This window comes from Protomyctophum parallelum (assembly GCF_964188405.1).
Source record: "Protomyctophum parallelum genome assembly, chromosome: 12".
Lineage (NCBI taxonomy): Eukaryota > Metazoa > Chordata > Actinopteri > Myctophiformes > Myctophidae > Protomyctophum > Protomyctophum parallelum.
In genome coordinates, this window is record NC_139712.1 from 51339635 (window position 1) to 51362875 (window position 23241).

The window sequence follows — 23241 nt, forward strand, 5'->3', positions numbered from 1 at the left end:
CATCCACTTATCAAGAGAGGGTTTTTTTGGAAACCGCCTGTATATGAAAAAAAAAAGAGGTTGCTATTCTTGGATACATTGGCAAACGCAAACACAATCATTCACCAGCCAGCGGTTTGAGTTCTGAGAGTTATGAATGGCCAAAACAATAACTCCCTGTGTGACATCTCTTAAACAATAGCTCCCTGTGACATATATTAAACCTGTAGCCCAGCATATGGTCTCTGTCGGAGGGGAACCTCATATGTCCAAAACTGTTACGTTTCAGTATTCAAATTAAAACATAGCAAATGTGTGGGGGCATGGTGGTGGCGCAGTCGGTAGCGCTGTCGCCTCGCGGCCAGGTCCCGGCTTTGATTCCCGCTGCAGGGGACGTTGTGGGCGTAGTAAGTCTCTCATCTGCGTCATCAATACTCTGTGTGGGGGTGGGGTTGTGGCTAAAGGGCCTTTCTGCGTAGAGTTTGCATGATCTCAAACATGCAGTAATCCTGGTCTCTATACCGCCTCCCACCCGCCGGATGGAAAGGAACTGGTTGGAAAAACCGTGTCTTCCACGCGCTACTACGCCCTACCGGGGAAACTCCACCCTTATCAGGTGATAAGAAGCGGCCTGCTCACTCCTCATGCATTGAAGGAAGCATGAGCTCAGTGCGGTGCGGGGCTCTCCCCAGGTTGGCAGAGGGAGAGTAAAGTGCCCAGGATTACAGTTTAGGGCCTGAACTGTAATCCTGGGCGCTTTACTCTATCCCTCTATTTTAGGCAATTGGCACCAGGTGAAAAATGGGTTACAAAATCGCGGGATAAAAAAATAAGCTCAAAACACGTCGCTTCACGATTATCTCAAATAATTGCAATTAGGTCAATCATAATTTGTGACCAACCTATGCGTGTGTGCGTGTAATGTCATTGCTTGGCCACGTCACTCACATTTACAGTTTAACCCATTCTGAACGGGAACCCATTTTGGTGTCAGCATCATGTTATGCTTTAGCCATTTAAAAATAGCAGACCTACAAGCTCGTATCGCGCCACCGAGTGGCGCGATACGAGCTTGTAGGTCTGCTATTTTTTTGAAAAATCGAAGAGCGACTGACATTTTTTTAATCTGATCTCAGGTCAGAATGGGTTAATCAGACCAGTGTGTGTCCAGTGGAAACCTCGTATGAATCTGATCTCAGGTCAGAATGGGTTAAAACATTACAGTGTGGTCGTCGAGGGAAGTGACATGAATGAATGATGCCACGTGAGCCTGTGCTCGTGTAGTACACGCGTGAGGCGTGGGCGTGCTCGTGCGCGCCAGCGTGTGCAAAAACATATACTCGTGCCCCCATGCACGTGCGTCGCACACACAGATTTATTCACCCCTCCACAGTGTATGACAGTCAAGGCAATTACCTACCGCGCTTTTCTGCCATGCTTTATCCCATTCTGACCTGAGATCAGATTCATACGAGGTTTCCGCTGGACACACACTGGTCTGATTAACCCATTCTGACCTGAGATCAGATTCTAAAAAATGTCAGTCCTTCGATTTTTCAAAAATAGCAGACCTACAAGCTTGTAGCGCGCCACTCGGTGGCGCGCTATGAGCTTGTAGATCTGCTATTTTTCAATAGCTAAAGCATAACATGATGCTGACACCAAAATGGGTTCCCGTTCAGAATGGGTTATTTGCAATAACTGTCACTTGTCAGAGCCCCACCCCCCCATCCGATATGATTTCCATGAGCACACGTGTATGGATTATTGAGATACGCGAAAGCCCCCAGTTAGGAATTGTATTTGTGATGGAGAGAGAAGAGAGAGAGCGAGAACGAGAGAGAGAGAGAGAGAGAGAGAGAGAGGGGGGGGGGGGGGGGGGGGCACAGCGAAATGCTAATGTTGCAAAGAGAAGTAATGAAATATTAAGCTTGCAGTGTCAACTCCATGACATGCAGCCACATAAGTTAGTTAGAGAGAGAGTGAAGTGAGACGGAGAGGAAGACGGGTGGATTATTAAGATGGCCGCCTCTCTGTGATGCGTTTTTCTAATGCCGTCACGCCCAGGAGAGCACAGAGGATTCACCCTCACATGACGACACTACCACACCTCCACCTCACAGTCCTGACATATTGTCGCTGGCGGGCAGTAAATTAAAGCCTTATATACTTGATCATATAGCGCCGTCATACAAAAGTGTCAAAGGCTTTCATTCATACCAATTTGTCAGATAACATATCAACTCACGTCCACAACTACTATGTTGTCATAGTTTTAACCATCATCACAGTATGACTAAGGGATGTGTCACCACCCTTACACACACATGTTAGAACATGAAGCATTTCTTATTATACGCTAGATCTACATGTAGTCACAGGTTAAGTACAATGGACAGTATGCACTCTGTAACATTAGGACTTACTCCTGCCATGTTCAATGACACCACTAGTCCGTGAATATTAATGCATGTGACATTGTAATTGCTGAAGAATGTGGGCAAACACTGCTTCTCATATTGCTATATCAATATCATCAGGTCATTATGCAAGTTGATCTACAAGCTCGCAGATCTGCTATTTTTTTTATCATTTCGAATGTGAATCCTGCAAAGTAACAGCTTTGGACGTACAGTATGAGGTTTCCACCCGACAGACGACATCCCTGTGGATCTCTCAGCTGGAACCAATCAGCACCCTCAGCTCTCACCGCAAACAAAAGAGGCCCTTTTCCTACCACCAGAAAGGTCACTGCTTTGAACCCCCAACCCCGCCACAGCCAACGTGTCCGTCTGCAGCCAGTGTGCCCTTAAGCAAAGCACAGATGCCATTGTGCCTGCTCATTTACCGCATGTCACTATGATAAGCGTATCGCCTTATACTGCAAATGTCATCTTTATTGTGCTGTTGACAGGTGCCAGTTTCCCCCGCTCAGATTTGGCTGACCTCCAGTGCCCGTGGGGTAATTGGCAGATGTCGTGACAGCTCTGACAGACGATACAAGTCTCTCAATCCCTCCTTTTTCCGCCAACTTTTGCATTTGGTTTGGTTAAGTGTTGAATGTGAGTGGAACTGGGAGGCATAGCGCATTCCTTAACCCATTCTGAACGGGCACCCATTTTGGTGTTAGCATTACGTTATGCTTTAGCTATTAAAAACAGCAGATCTACAAGCTCATAGCGCGCCACCGAGTGGCGCGCTACGAGCTTGTAGGTCTGCTATTTTTGAAAAATTCGAAGAACGACTGGACATAGAAACATAGCTTTTTCAGAAAACCGTCAGGATGTAGAAGACATTTTTAGAATCTGATCTCAGGTCAGAATGGGTTAAAATGCAACACTATCTCACCCCCCAAAAGTCATACTGTGCAAAAGGTCTACTTAAAACGGTGCGTCATCGCAGGCAGAATTTAGCCACAGGAGGCACCGCTGAGCGAGCTTTATAGGCGAGCAAGTCCCCGTGCTGAATGTTTTGCGAAGTCTGCCCGAGCCGACGCAGCGGGGTGTCGGATACAACTGGAATGAACAGAAAGTGAAAATGTTTCACTCCGTCCGCCTCCACGCTATCTTGGATTATATTCCCAGATTGCGTTTTTTGGTCAAAACAAGCTGTATTCAATGGCTAAAGAACAGATGATCGTGTTTTACAAAGTGCATTTTCCGGTGAAAGAAAAAAAATGATCATCCGCCTCTCCAAAACAGCCTTGGTTTACATCCGTGACACATTATGGGCCCCACGGGTCGACACAATGAGTAAAAAACACAGAAAAACACTGGAGGAGGATTAATTAATGATTACCTGGCAATCAATGTGTGTTAATGGCTTTTAAACAGCTCTTTATGGTGCAGGGTCGCCAACCCCCCCCAGTGCAAGTTGTGAGTTGTATTGGTTGTAAGGAGGCCGTGTGCCCCACTGTCAAGAGACGCTGAATGGAGCTGGGCGGGGGGGCAGGAGCCTCACCATCTGTCGGCCGACAGCCAAAGTCACCCTGGGATAACTGGAGTGAACGCACAGACGTATCAACTGTGTGTCTGTCTGTCTGTCTGTCTGTCTGTCTGTCTGTCTGTCCGGCGTGCGTGGGCTGCACGTGCGCTGCATGCGTGCGTGCGTGCATAACTACCGTGGTGCAAAAAAGTATTTACCAATGTTCAATCATTTTACTTCTACTCCACTACATCTCACGAGGCAAATATTGTACTTTTTACTGAAATTATTTGAAAATGGCAGCCTGGCATATACATGTTCACCACAAATCGCAGATCTACAAGCTCACGCGTAACGCTGTGGGGCATGTTGTGAGCTTGTAGATTATAGGCTATTTGGTTTTAGGGTTAAAAACATACAAAATGATCTGACCATTCTGAAGTGAGTAGGGCTGTACTGTACTCATGCTGTAGTACTGTACTGTAGGCCTACTGTACAAGCCCTCCTCCCTGGCCTGTGTGTGTGTGTGTGTGTGTGTGTGTGTGTGTGTGTGTGTGTGTGTGGTGTGTGTGTTGTGTGTGTGTGTGTGTGTGTGTGTGTGTGTGTGTGTGTGTGTGTGTGGTGTGTGTGTGTGTGATGCTGCACAACAGTGCCATCCAGTGTGAGGTGTTTCAGCTGTCATACATAGCATACATAGGAGGGACAGACACACATAGCTACGCAATTGAGTGGCTGCACCACTCAAAAAAATGACATTCATAAAATTGCCTTCCTAAAATGTTGACCTTCTTCACAAGGATAGCAATACAAAGGAGTAGTGTGTGTACGTGTGTGTGTGTGTGTGTGTATGGAAGAGAGGGAGAGTGTATGTCTATAGACTATAGGTGTGCGTGTGTGCTTGCTTGCGTGCGTGCGTTCATGCGTTGTCTGTTCCATCAGTGTGTATGTGGTCTATCAGATAGTGGGAGGTTGACCCTGGAGAAAAGCTCTGTGTTAATGTGATTCTGAACCTATCTGCCCTTATCCCTGCACCTGATGGCGGGTAGGGGAGGGTCCGCGGAGGGATAATAATGGTTTGTCCTGACGGCCTGTCCCCACCATCCATCCCCTGTTTCTCTGGATCAGGTATTAGGGACTTTAAGCAACGACGGCTACGGCAGTCGGCTCCGGTAACCGGAAATGGATCAGTGCTCGATACATAAAGCTGCTTGCCGTCGCAGCCCTTTCTACTACGGAAGAACCTAATGTACACTTACACGTAGCGTCTACAACGCCATGTCATAACTATGTTTATTGAAATTATAGCTGTTTACACCGATTGCTCCATCACCTCTCTTATGCAGTAATGTGTTGGCATGCTCTGAATGAAGAAATAACACTAATACCATGTCACATTAACCATGTTTATTAAAATGGTTTTAGAATAACAGATTGCTCCAGCACCTTCCTCTTTCCACTGCTGATCATGTCCAGTGCATGTAAGAATTAAGCAATATCGGCAAGTTATATTAGCTGACGCGCGACGGGGGTGTTTAAAAAGAACTGTTTATGTTTGACACACGCTGCATAGACGCGTCACCATGGGAACCAATGTCGCCGTCGCCGACGGCTGTTTGCTTAACGATTTTGACATCGTCGATGTCGACGTCGATGGCGTCATAGCGTACTTCCGCCTAGCGGAGCCGTCCTGAAAACCGTCGTTGCTTAAAGTCCCTATTAACAGAGTGTCCCCACCATCCATCCCCCTGTTGCCTGGATCAGGTATTAACCCATTCTGAACGGGCACCCATTTTGGTGTCGGCATCATGTTATGCTTTAGCTATTGAAAAATAGCAGATCTACAAGCTCATATCGCGCCACCGAGTGGCGCGATACGAGCTTGTAGGTCTGCTATTTTAAAAAAATCGAAGAGCGACTGACATTTATAGAATCTGATCTCAGGTCAGAATGGGTTCATCAGACCAGTGTGTGTCCGGCGGAAACCTCGTATGAATCTGATCTCAGGTCAGAATGGGTTAACAGACTGTGTGTCCGTGGAGACAGTGCAGTGAATGGATCGTCAAAACCAGAGGAGAATAGAGGTGAGATGAGCAGACTTGAGATCGGCGCAGCGGTTTTCAAACTATTTGTGGCCTTACTGCACATCGGGCGACTTTCAAACTATTTCACGGGTCATGCAGTCAAGTTATAACAAAATATCGTCACGCCGGCTTCACTGTTCACTGTGCAGGTTCTGGTGGCTTGGTTCGGAGTTGTGGGAAGCCATTGGCGACCCCTCATTGGCTGGCCTTTAGCCCATTCTGTCCGGGCACCCATTTTGGTGTCAGCATCATGTTATGCTTTAGCTATTGAAAAATAGCAGATCTACAAGCTCATATCGCGCCACCGAGTGGCGCGATATGAGCTTGTAGGTCTGCTATTTTGGAAAAATCGAAGAACGACTGACATTTTTTTAATCTGATCTCAGGTCAGAATGGGTTAATCAGACCAGTGTGTGTCCAGTGGAAAACCTCGTATGAATCTGATCTCAGGTCAGAATGGATTAGACAATAGGGAGAAAGTGACGAGTAGTCACTAGGCGTGTGCTTATTGACAGCTTGTTGCCATGCAAAACAAATAAATATGAAGGAGTGCACAAGTCTGCATGCGTGATCAAAATAAATATGCGGCAGATCAAACGAAATGAAGCACTCTTGTGCACTCTGCCACCAGTACCAACTGGATACCAACTATAACTGGTGTCATGTAGTACATGTACAAATGTTTATCTATTACCTGTAAGTATGCTTAGAAACTAGTGTTGACTGTTGACAATCACAATACAAGTGGCGCTTAGTTTGAAGAGGAAGAGGAAGTCTGTTTCGGTTGTTACCAAGCTGCCATGACAAATCGTTATGATTCCGTCCGGAGCTCTGTAGTCTAACCAAGTAAACAAGAACCCATGTGGATTCAAAGCAAGATTTGAGCTCATATATTTACAATATGAAAACCATCTGTGAAGTACGTTAAACATTAGGAACCTCCACGGCATTAGGTGAGTATTTCATACTGTCTCAGAGCAGAGACATCCAACCTCAGTGTGCACGGAGCGAACATCTCCAGGTGCTCCCCTGTGAGAACTAGCCCAAAAAAGGTCTGCACGCCTGTCAATATAACTGTGGTTCAAAGGACACAGGCATGGTGTGTGTGTGTGTGCGTGCGTGCGTACTGACCACCTCTCTGGGCAGATGGGGGTCCTCCTGGCGCAGCACCAGCAGGGTGACGGTGCCTCCCATGGGGGTGGCGCGGAGCAGGGCCACCACCTCCTCCTGGCTCTGACCACTCAGGTCCACTTCACTCACCTGGACAGTGGACACACACACACACACACACACACACACACACACACACACACACACACACACACACACACACACACACACACACACACACACACACACACACACACACACACACACACACACACACACACACACACACACACACACACACACACACACACACACACACGTCATTCCAAAGTGTAGGGGCCCTGGTGGCTCAGAGACCGATTACTTTTGGAGCCAATCTGCGCTGGACATAAAACGAGGGGTGGTATAATATTCCCAAATGAAAACACGATGATTGTGGTTTCAGACAATCAGAATCAGCTTTTCACATCACAGATTTACGGAGTAAAAGAGTGGGTTTTTGTGCATAGTTCCATGGTAGTATAGTCAGTGCACTCTCTTGACTCTTGACGATGGAACAGCATTTACTCAAGTACTGTACTTACTTGTGTAATCTTTTGGTATTTGTACTTTAACCCATTCTGACCTGAGATCAGATTCTAAAAATGTCAGTCGTTCTTCGATTTTTCAAAAAATAGCAGACCTACAAGCTCGTAGCGCGCCACTCGGTGGCGCGATATGAGCTTGTAGATCTGCTATTTTTCAATAGCTAAAGCATAACATGATGCTAACACCAAAATGGGTGCCCGGTCAGAATGGGTTAATGGAGTACTTACAATTTTCAATATTTTTACTTCTACATCTCAGAGAAATGTTGTTGTACGTTTTACTCCACTACAATTATTTGAAAACTTTAGTTAGTAGTCTAGTAAGTAGATTGTGATTATTATTTCGAAACCACTTCAAACCTATGCAGTAATACTGTGGCACGTATTAATTTAAAAACTTGAGAAATGAGACCTTATTTGGGACCGTAAATGGTATATTTAGATGCCAATACTTTTGAATCTTTTTGATCTTGTACTGATATATGCACTTAATAAGTAAAACATGCGAGTACTTCAATGACTGATTTATTCAGCAATTCAAAGTCATAGTATAGTCCAGGAGTCGGCAAAAACTTTTGGCCTCAGGCCAATGTTTTCCTAAAGCATTTAGATGGCGGGCCAGATAATATATATCAAAGTCTACTTTAAGAAATTGATAGTTAAAGGTTTTTACTGGAACTCCATGACGAACTGCCTTATAAGACACACCGTTGCGATGAAGGGAACGGCTCCAAATAAAACGAGCTATGGTGGCATAATATACTGTAAACAAGCAGTTGTTTCATTTAATAATACATTTATGGACTTTCCATGGAGCCCAGGGGAGCCAAACCCTATTTTTTTTTCTTTTTTTTAATCCCACGATTTTGTAACCCAGTTTTTCTTTTCACCCAGTGCCAATTATCCAATGTAATCCTGGGCGCTACACTTCCTCTGCCGACCTGGGGGGGCAGCGGACTGACCTCATGCCTCCTTCTATGCATGAGGAGTCCAAGCTGCTTCTTTTCACCTGACAGAGGGGAATTTCCCCGGCCGGACGTAGCGCGTGGAAGGGACACGTTATTCCGACCAGTTCCTTTCCCCTCCATCAGGCGCCCCGGCTGGCCAGGGGGAGGTAGTTTTAGAGACCAGGATTACGGCATGTTTTTGTGAGGGTATCTACCCTAGGGGACACGGGGAGAACATGCCGCCAGTGCCCACAGCGTCCCCAGCGGGAATCGAACCCAGGACCTTCTAGCTGTGAGGCGACAGCACTACCAACTGTGCCACCGTGCCCCCTCAAACCCTAATTCTAATCATATTATTTGACATAGGCTACCTTTATTAATTATCATTAATCCCAGACATACAACGCATCACATTGTTAAGCTAAATTTATACTTCATCATAATGACGAAGGTCTTACAGATCTACAAGCTCACCCTAACCCGACCCGCTGTGAGATTGTAGAGCATCTATATTAGGCCCACAACACTGTCAAATGACAGAGCATAAACTGAGCTGTAATTACTGGATTGATTGGCTGCAGCTGAGGAACTATGTCTGTATTATAGACATAGTTCCTCAGCTGCAGCCAATCAGTCCTGCAGGCTGCACATATTGTGTGCAGCCTGCTTTCTTCCTATTGGCTAAACATTTAACCTCGTTAGGAAGACTAAGAAACAAATGGCAATAATACAAAAGCCTAAAGAGGAAAATACGCACCTCCTGGAGCCTGTCTCCCGCCTTCAGACGGCCATCTTGGATGGCAGCTCCTCTGGCGAGGATGTTTTTGACGAAGATGGGCGCGCTGCCGCCTATGGGCACGTCTCTGGTCGTGATGCTGAATCCGAGGCCTTCTGGACCTACAGGGAAGAAACGAGAACCATATTAATGTCCCGTAACCTATGGCAGGGGTCTTCAGGCAAAGGACCCCGTTAGCTGAGAGAGAGATGAAGCAGGGAGCCAGGGACCCCCCAAACCATACGATGTAAAATGTTGTTGCACATTAAAGGTTTTATGACATTCATTTTCATTTCTTTTTCTTTTTCTTTTAGGTTTTATGACCTCAATTACACCCAAAAAACCTGAACTTTGAACATTCAGTGGATATTCTGTGGTCTGCAGTTTTCTTTGGGTTTTTTTGGGCCTTTTGAGCTACAATGAAAACAGGCAACACAGTGAAACAGTAACATCTGCTGGCAAATCCCATTGACATATATGGGATTTGCAGTAAGTGATGTCACTTACTGCCGGCAAATCAAATTTGAGCCAGAAAACCCCAGATCACAGAAAATCTACTGAATGTTAAAAGTTCATGTTTTTTGGGTGCAATTGAGATTAGAAAACCTAAAAAAAACAAGAACAATTCCAAAACCTTTTTTTTAATGTCACAATCCCTTTAAACTTTTTCACAGATTCCATGTAGTTTCATTGCTTGACAGCACGCTCATCAATGTATTTTAACGTGAATTTACATTTTTTAATTTTTTTTATAAAAAAGCCTATCACAAGATTTGGCAGCCCCCTGTACTAACTCTGAGCACCCCTTAAAGGTCCTGGACCACCTGTTGAAGACCCCTAGCCGTATGGTGCTCTAATTCCACATTTGGAGATGCCTGGTTTGGTAATATCCTATTCCTAACATGAGGAAACAACATGCAGGGATCTAATTATGGTGTAGTGCATGTGCCGAGTCTCCTGCAGTTCATAAAATACACAGGGATTTCACTGGTTTACCATTAGGGTGTGGCACTGAAAAACCCCTTAACCCATTCTGACCTGAGATACGAGGTTTTCCACTGGACACACACTGGTCTGATTAAACCCATTCTGACCTGAGATCAGATTTAAAAAATGTCAGTCGTTCTTCGATTTTTCAAAAATAGCAGACCTACAAGCTCGTATCGCGCCACTCGGTGGCGCGATATGAGCTTGTAGATCTGCTATTTTTCAATAGCTAAAGCATAACATGATGCTGACACCAAAATGGGTGCCCGTACAGAATGGGTTAAGGAGAATTTCTCATTTTTTACATGTGTCGATATCTAAATATAAAGTCAAACAGATGAATGAACCAAAACCGGGTGCTGTTTATGATGACTGCATGTGGACAGCAAAGCCACACTGTCGCAAGTTATGGTCAAATTAAAAGGCAGGTTTACCGACCAGAAGAACCACAGAGGAATGACTGATTACACGTCTCTGGGTGATTCCAAATGTCAGACAACGGCAACAGGCCCTTGAACTGAAATTACAGATGTTTATCGTGTTTCCTAAAAATGCAGTTTTTCTTAAAGATGGAGTGCCGTGATCTGAAAAAATCAAACCTGTGTGAACCGAGTGGTGCAACTCCCCTCTCCCCCCCCCCCCCCCTCTCTCTCTCTCTCTCATTAGCAGGCAGCAGGCACAGCATACCCCTCTCAAAAGGAAAACCCTGAGAAAATCATGGCACGTTCCATCTTTAATCATTACTGTCACTGTGCCTATAAAAATATACAGTAGATTCATATAAATTCTACCCAAAGCCTTCAATCCCAAAGTACAAATGTGTGCATAAATGTGCGTACAATCTTGTTATTATCATTATTTGTTTTTTGTTTTCATTGCACAGTGGTTGAAGTGATGACATTTTGTGGCATCTTTGGTCTCGGGGGGAGGGGTGGGTGGGATTGTTTGTTTTTGTTTTTGTGTTCTTTGTTCTTTGCTTTTGCTGTTGTGTGTTGTTTTATGTGTGTTTTGTTTGCTTTAAGTCTTTCATGTTGTTAACGTGTCTTGTGATTTTTGTCTTAAAATAAAAAACATTTGATAACAAAAAAAAATAAGTGCGTACAATCGCAGCCAGGCAATATCACGAGTCATGCCGGAATACTAGACCACAGAATAGGAAGAGGCAAACATGAAGCTATTGACATATCCATGCTGATTGCTTTGGGCTGGGTAAGCTATGACCTTTATTGTTGATCAAGCGAATATGAATCGTTGCTGTGGAAGACATAGGCAAATCCAATAACGGTTAAATTGGGAGGATTTCTGCCATGACCTTTACCGTTGACTGGACCTGTAAATAGTCAATGAAAAATAACGTGTGTGTGTGTGTGTCGGGGGGGGGGGGGGGGGGGGATCAAAATGTCACCCGATTTATAATGTATCCTAAAATTGATAGTTTGTCATGAGTGGTTCTGTTTATTGTTGCTGTTGTGCAGATACCTCCTATCTTCGTATTCTAACGTTTTGTGTTTTTCCATAAATTAACTCCGTACTTAATCATACGACAGCATCACACTGCACAAAAGCAAATTAATCTAGATCCACAAGCTCGAAACGCGTCACCGATCTGCTGCTTTTTATGCTTTTGAATCCTGAAAAGTAACAGTTTTAGACGTATGAGGTTTCCACCCGACAGAGATGACAAAGTCCCGGATTAACAGATGATCATTAACACCGATGTGGGAGTTATTTCTGGATGGCTCTGGAATCAAACCGCGCTGGAATGAATCTCTCACATAGAATCCTCCTCCCTGACACTGAAGGAACATTGGCTGGTTGGTTGCTGCTTGGTATTCATGTCAGAGAGGTTGCTCATTTCTCAGAGCTGTCAGTATATCTCTGATGCTTCATCATAACCAACTGACTGACTGACTGACTGACTGACTGACTGACTGACTGACTGACTGACTGACTGACTGACTGACTCTCTCCGGGTGTCTGTCAGTCAGACGGTGGTAGTGTTTATGCCGTGGAGGCACACAAGCGATAGAGAGCCCTAACTGGCAACTTTGTCACCGCTTCTGCGACAGTTAACCCATAAAAACCGGGAAAGCATTTGCTATGCCATTTTAGATATTACCCTAGTTGTAATTATAACTAAAACTCGTAGGATTTAGAACTGTGGTTCTCAAAAATAGCAGATGTACAAGCTTGCATCTATCTATGTTTTCACCTTATTTATTTTTAAGTCTAAAGTGTTTGAAAAATGTTGATGTTTCTTAAAAAACAACAAATCTATTCTTCCCTGACACTAAACACTTTCAGATAGGGTGGTCCGTGGCCAAATGCATATCATTTTGTGGGTGCTTGACATGAAAAATAACTACTGATTACTACTGATTTAGAAGGCATTTGTAGAATTGGCCTCAGGCTTTAATGGGTAAAAAAAAACCCTGCAGAGAATGTGTGTACTGTACTGTATGTGCATGCGTGTGTGCGTGCGTGCGTGCATCCATGTCCGTGCGCGCACGTGCGTTGTCTGTCACAAAGCAGAGCTGCTGAGGATAAAGACTTTTTCCACAGTCTTTCTAAGCAGCCGATATGGCACGGTAATGAAACAGGAAGTAATAGCAGTCATTATTCATGTTGAATGTTAAATGGGATGAGAGACTTATACACAAACGCTAATCTCTTAACGCTGGTTTCTGTTTCTACGCGCGTTTGCAAGAATCTGAGCAGGCTGCCGTGGCAATCTGCTTTCTGTGCTGTGTGTAATGACTGTAGAGAAGATGGAAGATGTGGAAGAGATGTGCTGTATAGCTGTTGTTTGATGCATTCCCCCACTACGGTTTCAGAGGCTGATGATAAGCCATATCATATAGCGTCGATGTCTGGCAGAAAACTCTTATCTCCGTGTTTCAACTTTTTGCGTTAGGAGAATTCCAGGCTAGCCATTTTCTCACCTTAACCCATTTTGGACTGAAGTCGATTAAAAAAAAGGCTTCTAAATCCTAAAAAAAATCTGAAAAGTCAGTGGTGCTCAACCTTTTTCATGTCAAGGACCCCCAGAATTATCTGTATTTGGCCGCAGACCCCCATCTGAAAATATGTTGTTCCAGGGACCCCCCCAGAAGCCAATATTTTAGTTACAAATGTTCACAAATGTTCACTCTGAAATATATATAATAATAAGATTTGCGCCACATTTTCACGGCTTTTCAAAAATAGCAGATCTACAAGCTCGTAGCGTGCCACCGAGTGGCGCGCTACGAGCTTGTAGATCTGCTATTTTTCAATAACTAAAGTAGAACATAACGCTTAAAACGCCAACAGGGGTTCCCGCCCCAGAATGGGTTAATCTGATGTTATTATATCCTACAACGAGTGGTTACAGGTGAAAGAATGACATAACTCCCTCCAGAGCGCACCGCAGCTCTGAGCGTGCATGCTGGGTCTTGTGCTAAATGGCTTATTATTTTAATATTATAATGACCAGATAAGCTCCACAGTGTTTTATCCCAAATGGGCTGCCGCAGCGTAGCTAGCGTAAGACCCAGCGTGCATAACTCTGGGCTGCGGTCGGGTGGACTCGGGGTGGAGTTATGGAATGTTCCACCTGTACCACTACGTTCTACCATATAATGACATCGGATTAAGGTGAGAAACGGCCAGACTGGAATTCTCTATTAAAACGCCCCTACTTGATCATACAGATCCACAAGCGACGTGTTTCTAGCTAGCAGATCGGCTACTTTTGCCGTTTTTGAATTTGAATCCTGAAAAGGTTTGGACATAATTATGTCCAGCTCAGTGTCACAAAGCCACGCCATTGTCTCTGGTTCCACGTGGAAGAGGCCAGCCTCTGAAGGAGGTCTGCACACACAGTGGCGTGCACAGACATTTAGAGGGGCAGGTGCTCAAGTGAAAAAAAGGGCACCTTGTGCAGCGCATTTTGGGGCGGGAACCCATTTTGGTGCTTTAGCTATTGAAAGATAGCAGATTTACAAGCTCATAGGTCTGCTATTTTTCTTTAATCGAAGAACCACTGACATAGAAACATAGCTTTAGATTGTGGGGGCCTAAATAATATAGTAGAAGCGTTTTTTTTATCAAGGTTTGATCAATGTCACCGCATGGTCCACACACTACAAATTAAGAAAAAAAAATAACATATATATTTTTTTAAGAGCAAAATTGCCAAAAGGGCAGGGGGTGCTCTAGCACCCCCTAGTGTCTATCTGTGCACGCCACTGTGTACACAGTGTACAGACTAGGACAGGTGGTGATTATGTGGTCGGCAGTCTGCTCTGGCTCACCACCCTCGCATGATGCTCTCTGTCTGTCTCTGTCTGCCAGGGCCCACTCCTTCATGGACCATTTGAAGCGACCAACCCCAGTACGGTTACCCCAGTACAGTTTCTACCGCTCTGTCGCACGCACGTGCACGTGCACACGCACACGCACACACCTAGCCTGACAAAGCAGAATCAAACTCTGTGTGATCTCATCGCCAACGCTCTCCAGCAGGTCAATTACCGTAGCCTGAATGCATCTTCTAATAGGCCGGCGGTAATTACACTAGTGACGTCTTTATTTTGGGAAAACGGAAAAACAACATAAAAGTAATTGTGTTCCTTTGCTGGATTAATCACAAATCCTGACTCCCATAATAAGCCAATTAGACTTGTCAGAATGGGACTCAATGGGTTGTGTGTGTGTCCTTTCTCGACCGCATTATTTGATTGAGGCACTCTTGTTAATTTGCCATGCGGGACCCACTGCCACCGCTTTGAACTTGAGAGATGGAAGAGGCCAGAACAACATCAATCAGCACAACGCGTAACGCTGCCGTTTTTAGATTCGCTTTGTATGTTTCAATAGCGCTTGCACTTGTTTGCTTGTTCATTGTATTGAAGGTCAGTACCGTACTACCGTATATGATTTAATCTTTTTATCTTCTCAAAAATATTTATTTATCGAATCAAGGTTTTTCAAATCAATTACATTTATTTAGACAAAATATTGGTTACAAATTTTAATGTAGCTAATAATCTATATGCCCTATGACTCTCCAAAATCAGGATCTGCATCGGACCCAAAGATCTGGCTTTAAAGTCGGTCTCTAATTGTCAGAACGGCGTTCCAAAATGCATTTCACTCAGCCATCTGATTCTGCCGCTCCATTACATTTCAGTGTTCAAGCTAGAATTAATCTCCGTCTGGGGTTTTTGGCCGACAGTTTACAGTTCACAGAAACGTACAACTTTAATTATGTGCAATAACCTGAGAAATCCGCTCGGACACGTTAGGCAAGACGAGAGCTTTGTGTGAATTTATGAGTTGTGTTGAGTTGGATTATGAAACAACATGGCTTAGTGGAAAGAAACCAAAACCAATGGCGGTATGGGCACTCTCTGGAGCTAAACTAATTGCTCCCTGGAAAGCTAGAATGACCAGAATGAAAGACAGAATGAAAGACAGAAGCTGTGTGTGTGTGTGTGTGTGTGTGTGTGTGTGTGTGTGTGTGTGTGTGTGTGTGTGTGTGTGTGTGTGTGTGTGTGTGTGTGTGTGTGTGCGCGCGTGTGCGTGTGCGTGTGCGTCACTGCATCTTCAGTGAGAATATACAAACATTTCTGTGTTATTCCATCAACGTTCCATCTCTGTGATTACATCTTTGACAGCTAATACACCATACAGTATGATGTTGTGTTGTGGTGAGTCCAGAGATATGTTCTTATTAGACCTTAGCCTAGAGAGGAAGCCTTTATGACCACGGTCATTAAATACCAAACACTTCTACATTCCATCTCAGAGTTGCGCTATAGTGCAGACTACCGGTATTTGATTTTACCTGGCAGCCTAGGACATACCCACAGATTGGTTGTTAGAGAATTCCATCAACTTGGGTGCCCAAAAAGGAGGCAAAAAGGCTAGCAAAGTGCATTTTGCTGCCATAATAATTGGTAGCCGCCACATATGGCAGATATGCTGTTACTTATAGAGCGCCAAAGTCCCTGGCTCGCTCATCCCCCGGTTCCATCGGGTTATTTCTCTATGGAGAATAACATTAAAATCGTCTCGTATAAGAATTGTGGTTGAAAAATACACAAACAGTCTCTCCGATATTGTTCGGGAGGTGTCTCTCAGTCACTCAAATGTGATAGTCTGTTTCTAGCAAAAATGTAACTAATTCGGCAGCAGTAACATTAGCGTTTTCTACTTTGGTGCTCTATACCCATAGAGTACTGAGTGATACTGTATCATGAAGACATATACCATGGTTTTGTGAATGTAACCTTAACTGTATAACTTTAATATCTGTGTCCTTGCAGTAAGCTCTCCTTTATGTGGACATAAACTTGTTAAAATGTGCATGCACCTGTGTAGGACAGTAAAAGAGGCCAGCTTCATCACATGCACCTCAGAATAATAAGCTAAGACAGAAATGTAATGCAACACAGTTAGCACTCTCTATCTCCCTCTAGTCTACCCCTTACATCTACTGGCTGCACTACAGGGACCCCAGACGACATATTGCAGCGACTTGTGACGGCGTTCCCTGAGAGTGGGTCGCGCTCAGCCCGGTGGCGCTGTGCCCTCGCTTGCTACGCTATTCCCCTGCAGCTTGCTGCTACTCGGCCTCCGTGCCAACGTTCAGCACAACATCTGCTCCCTGCGACGGAGAGAACGGAGAGAGCCGGGGGGGTTGTGAGAGACAGAGAGAGAGAAAGTAAGTAAGAGACAGGTGGCTGTATTTTGCGTTTCTTAAGTACCAGGTCTTATTCCCTAACTTGAGTAAACTAAAGACCTGGAGGCGTGATCAATGCTCTTTGGCCACTCAGAATAGCCAAATGGCATCGATCACGCCTCCAGGTCTTTAGTTTACTCAAGTTAGGGAATAAGACCTGGTACTTAAGACACGCAAAATACAGCCCAGTAGGTGGAAGAAGTACTCATGTTCTTTTACTTGAGTAAAAGTATCAATACCATCTATCTAAAAATGCACCAAGTCTCTGTGTGTGCGTGCGTGCGTGCACACATAATAACTGGGTGGGGCATGCATTTCTAACTTGCATCGTTCCAAGTAGGCCAGTGCCCCAACGGGCACCTCTCTAGTAATGTAAAAATACTGTTTCAAGTAAAAGTCGACTTGAATGAAAGTAAAAAGGTATTGCCATCAAAATACACTGAAAGTAGCTAAAGTAAAAGCAAAAATCATTATGTAGAATGTGCCGTGTTCACAATGTATACAAATCTTATTGTAAATAGAATATCTACAAGCTCACAGCGAGCCGCAAAGCGACGTGTTGTGAACTTGAATATCAGCTATTTTCAAATAGCCAAAGTATAGTCCTATATAGAGATGAAGTGGTTAATGCTTGTTTTGAAATAATGATAATCAAAAAAGTTTTCAAATATTTGTAGTGGAGTAAACGTACAATATTTGCCACTGAGATGTTAGTGAGATACTCCAGTAAAGCAAAAAATACCTCAATATTAACTTTTTTTAAGTACAGTACTTGTGAGCAACATGTATTTGGTTATTTTCCACCACTGGAGAGACAGAATGGAAGAGAGAAAAGAGTGAGCGAGCAGTCGAGTCACCCTCAGATTCGGTTCATTTCACAACCAACAGCTCTTGTGATGAGAAGCAAAGTGCTCTGAATGCTAACCCGACACCATGGTGAACTAAGACATAAGAAGAATGCAAAGGAAAGCGGACCATTTAAATCCTCTGTAGGTGTATAGCCTGGGATCAATACCATTTTTCGGGTTTGAGATGGGGTTAACTCGAGATCACCGGATCATCAGAAAAGACCTCAGAACATCACACGTTTTGTCAAAACCATGGAGAGCTTCGTAGATTTAGAGTTATTCAGCTTTTTAGTCCACCTGTATACAGAAGTGAACGGCAGTGCGCGTGTGCGAAACCTTTCTAGAATCACTGAAGGAGGAAAGTCCAGTTTGATATCAATAATAAAGCTTATCTGACGTAACGTTCCGCCAATAGTGGTTGGCAGTTGGATTCTAATTGGAAAAACGTTCCGTCAGGCGTCAGTACTGTATTTGAGTACAAATTTGAGGTGTTATTTATAGCCTATATTTATAGCCTATATAGGAGTGGTGCAACCACTCCTACAACCAGCAATGTCCGTGTACCTGTGTGTATCAGTGAGCACGAGTATGTGACTTATTTATACCAGTAGGGGGTGCCAGAAACAGAGAGAGGGGTAGTGCTGTGTCTGCTGCCTGCTAATGAGACAGAGAGAGAGAGAGAGAGAGAGAGAGAGAGAGGGGGGGCGGGGGAATTGCACCACTCAGTTCACACGTGTGTGATTTTTTTCTTGTACTCCACTATACTGTACATCTCAGAGGCAAATATTGTACTGTGTGTAATCCACTACAATTATTATTACTACGTACTTACTTTCTGCATTTAGATTGTGACGCGTTGTGACCTTTTGAAAACTACCGACGGTGAGGTTCATGATGACTGAAAGAGTTTATCACTTCAAGGACCCGACAGAATTCCTGCAAGGTGATTCATAGCCTGTATAGACGAGGTGTGTCTCAGGGATGCTTTTAGGAATAACAAAACGTATTCATGATAATTGAATGATGTACAGCAAATACATAACAGATGCCACGCTCTCTAGCCCATTCTGATCTGAGATCAGATTCATACGAGGTTTCCGCCGGACACACACTGGTCTGATGAACCCATTCTGACCTGAGATCAGATTCTAAAAATGTCAGTCGCTCTTCGATTTTTCAAAAATAGCAGACCTACAAGCTCGTATCGCGCCACTCGGTGGCGCGATATGAGCTTGTAGATCTGCTATTTTTCAATAGCTAAAGCATAACATGATGCTGACACCAAAATGGGTGCCCGGTCAGAATGGGCTAGCCACCATATACTGTACGGGTACAGTATGTCCCCTGCTGCGCCGCCGGTACTTGTGTATTCGCTACTAAACCGGGAAATCATCATCTGTGTCGTTCTAGATTTCCGCGTTGGCTATTCAAAAATATCACATATACAAGCTCACACAGACAGTGCTTCACATTGTGCCGCGCTGCGAACTTGGGCATCTGCTATTTTTGATAAAAAAAAATTTTTTTAATCTTGAAAAAGTTTGAGAACTACTGATTTAGAAAGCATTTTGCAGAATCGTCACTCTTAACCCATTCTGACCGGGCACCCATTTTGGTGTTGGCATCATGTTATGCTTTAGCTATTTAAAAATAGCAGATCTACAAGCTCATATCGCGCCACTTATTTTTGAAAAATCGAAGAGCGACTGACATTTTTAGAATCTGATCTCAGGTCAGAATGGGTTAACACGTGCCGTTTGAGTCCCCCCTTTCCAGTCTAACGTTTGACTCCGTGGTACATCGTCATCGTCCCAACGGAGTCGCCAACTTGCCGTCTTGGGAGTGAGTGTGCGTCGTCTCAGACCCTGTGCAACGTCAACTCCACAATCGGAATGACGAAGGTCCCCCCCCCCCCACGTACCTTTCTTCAGCTGGATGTTGAGCCTGCGGCCCGTCTTCTTGAAGTAGGAGGAGCCGCTGGTGGGGTTGGCGCTGACGCGGCGCTGCAGCGAGGGAGACGACGTCTTGGAGGCCGGGGGAGCGTGGGGTAAGGTGGCGTAGCGGCGACTTGGCTCTGGGGTGCTCCCCGCCAGAGGACCCTGGTGACTGTGGACGATAAAGATCAATATCCCTTTTGTCACTTAATTTCACTTTCATAATTGTTGCATACATACACACACATACATACTGTACAGTGTACACACAGACACATACTGTACATTACATACATACATCAATGCAGCCGTTAGCAGTATAGTAGGGCTTAAAACCGTAACCCCCAGTGACAAAACTATTGCTTTAGTCATTAATGGATTTTTCTGCAAAACAGTTAGGCAAATGTGTCAACGACTGTTTTCTTCCCATTTCCATTGACGGGCTTAATATTAAGTAGCTATCCATTACTTATACCTGCAAGCAAATCTCTTAATTACTGCCAAATTACATTAAAGTGTTATTCACTTTTCTTTGGTTTGTAAGTGTCTATTTCTGCAGCGTCTCCTGTTTTTAGGTATATCCATATGTGACCAGATTTGACTGAGAGACTGCCATCGCGCACATTCCAGCTTTTCACCAAAATAATAACCTTTTTTTTTTCTTTTTTTTTCAAAATGAGTTAATAGCACAGTCAGACTCTTCACATACTAGAGCATGTCTGAAATAAGTGTCAAAGCTGAAATTGACAGGTAAATATGAAATAAATGCTTAAACATGTAGCTATTGTAATGTTAGAGACCACAAAAGTGAACCTTTCAAGCCTGTTTTCTCAACTCGCTGTTTTCTGCAAGACATCACTCTATAAGCCATATCTCCAAAACTGGTGGGTCAAACTGAACAACCAATGTCAATTTGAAGCTATGATTCCCTGCTTTGATATGAAATGAAAAAACAAAAATTCAAAAAAATCCAATGGCAGTCTCCCAGTCAAATTTGGTCACATATGACTGTGAAATTGGATATTAGACAAGCCAACGTGAGGCCAAGGCGCGCATGGCTCTTCTATTCTACTTTGTTTCTATTCCATTCAACATCGTCTCTGCCGGGTGCAAACCTCATTATGCCCAAAGTAGTGTCCAAAACAAAAAGCAAAAGAAGCAGATCGACGAGCTTGTAGATCTGCTATACGTAATGTTTGATGCTCGTGTGTGATGCTGTAGTATGATCAAGTACGGGAGTTAAGCCATTCTGACCTGAGATCAGATTCATACAAGACACACACTGGTCTGATGAACCCATTCTGACCTGAGATCAGATTCTAAAAATCTCTTCGATTTTTCAAAAATAGCAGACCTACAAGCTCGTATCGCGCCACTCGGTGGCGCGATACGAGCTTGTAGGTCTGCTATTTTTAAATAGCTAAAGCATAACATGATGCCAACACCAAAATGGGTGCCCGGTCAGAATGGGTTAATATATGCAAAACACACAAAAAGTTCAAAAATGGAGATAAGAGGTTCCTGCACCGCTATACTCCCTCACAGAACCATTTGACAAACAAAATACAATTATATAATTATTATATAATTATTATAAATGTGCATAAGGTTGAAATCTCTTTTTTGCAAGTAGAAATATATCCGGTTCTTACAGGGTTAACCCATCCTAAACGGGCACCCATTTTGGTGTCAGCATCATGTTATGCTTTAGCTATTTAAAAATAGCAGATCTACAAGCTCATATCGCGCCACCGAGTGGCGCGATACGAGCTTGTAGGTCTGCTATTTTTGAAAAAAATCGAAGAACTACTGACATTTTTTTAATCTGATCTCAGGTCAGAATGGGTTAATAATGAAACTGTCAGGATGTAATAGACATTTTTTTAATCTGATCTCAGGTCAGAATGGGTTAAGGATACATTATAAGTCAAGACAACACACTCGAGCACACAAAACACAACACACACACACACACACACACACACACACACACACACACACACACACACACACACACACACACACACACACACACACACACACACACACACACACACACACACACACACACACACACACACACACACACACACACACACACACACACACACACACACACACACACACACACACACACACACACACACACACACACACGTTATTGACGACATGCAGACGATCCAACGTGCCAACCGACACGGGACAAAACAGTCGAGCGCACTTGTGGTTGTTGGTGAGGATGGGGTGGGGTCCCTGGTTGGTGAGGATGGGGTGGGGTCCCTGGTTGGTGAGGATGGGGTGGGGTCCCTGGTTGGTGAGGATGGGGTGGGGTCCCGTGTTGGTGAGGATGGGGTGGGGTCCCGTGTTGGTGTTGGTGAGGATGGGGTGGGGTCCCTGGTTGGTGAGGATGGGGTGGGGTCCCGTGTTGGTGTTGGTGAGGATGGGGGGGTGGGGTCCCGTGCGCGACGACATCCTCTGCGGGGTGTGTTCCAGCGGCGCGCCTCCCACCACCAGACTGGAGCGTTCGCCGGGCAGCAGATGATGCTGCTGCTGCTGCTGGGGGGGGTGGTGGTCCTGGCTGAAGCGGACCCGGTTGCACTGGGGCGAGCCCACCTCGCCCTGGGCCGACAGAACCTCGTACTGGCTCTTCAGGGAGGCCGGCACCACGTGGAAGAGGATGAGAGGGGTCCGCATGGCCTGGCGGAAGATGTTCTGGGCTCTGGGAGGAGGGAGGGAGGGAGGGGAAGAGAGAGAGAGAGAGAGAGAGAGAGAGAGAGAGAGAGAGAGAGAGAGAGAGAGAGAGAGAGAGAGAGAGAGAGAGAGAGAGAGAGAGAGAGAGAGAGAGAGAGAGAGAGAGAGAGAGAGAGACAGAGAGAGAGAGAGAGAGAGAGAGAGAGAGAGAGAGAGACAGAGAGAGAGAGAGAGAGGTTAATCAGAAAATTACATTAGCGAGATATCTCCAATTACCACTATCAAGAGAAGAAGAGAGGGATGGGGAGTATGGATGGGAAATGGTGAGTCAGCTAACAGTATAGTCAATGAGTAATATCATTATTTCTATACTATGGTACAGTACACTGCAGTATATAGTATATACGGTATAGTGTCATGCAACTGTGTGTGTGTGTTCCTTTCTCTAAAAGAGAGAGACAAATGTTGACCGAACAAGCACAAAAGCATCAACAGCGTGCATAATGACTGGGGAAATGCAGCGCAGATACGTTGTCAAGGAGCATCACACAGACACTTCATTCCTGTGCGTGTGTGTGTGTGAGTGTGTGTGAGTGTGTGCGTGCGCATGCATGTGTGCATGTATGTGTGTGTGTGTGTGTGTGTGTGTGT

At 44.6% G+C, this 23241-nt stretch overlaps 1 pseudogene across 1 annotated transcript in view; it reads right to left on the reverse strand.

Annotated features, from left to right (window-relative positions):
* Positions 1-23241, reverse strand: part of LOC310867706 (partitioning defective 3 homolog) — a 656686-nt pseudogene that overhangs the window by 172097 nt on the left and 461348 nt on the right. The window contains exons 10-13 of the transcript XR_014571073.1: positions 22121-22618; positions 19887-20071; positions 9386-9525; positions 7116-7244 (exon numbers count right to left, since the gene is read on the reverse strand). The product of XR_014571073.1 is annotated as a partitioning defective 3 homolog (transcript). The remainder of the gene's footprint in view (positions 1-7115; positions 7245-9385; positions 9526-19886; positions 20072-22120; positions 22619-23241) is intronic.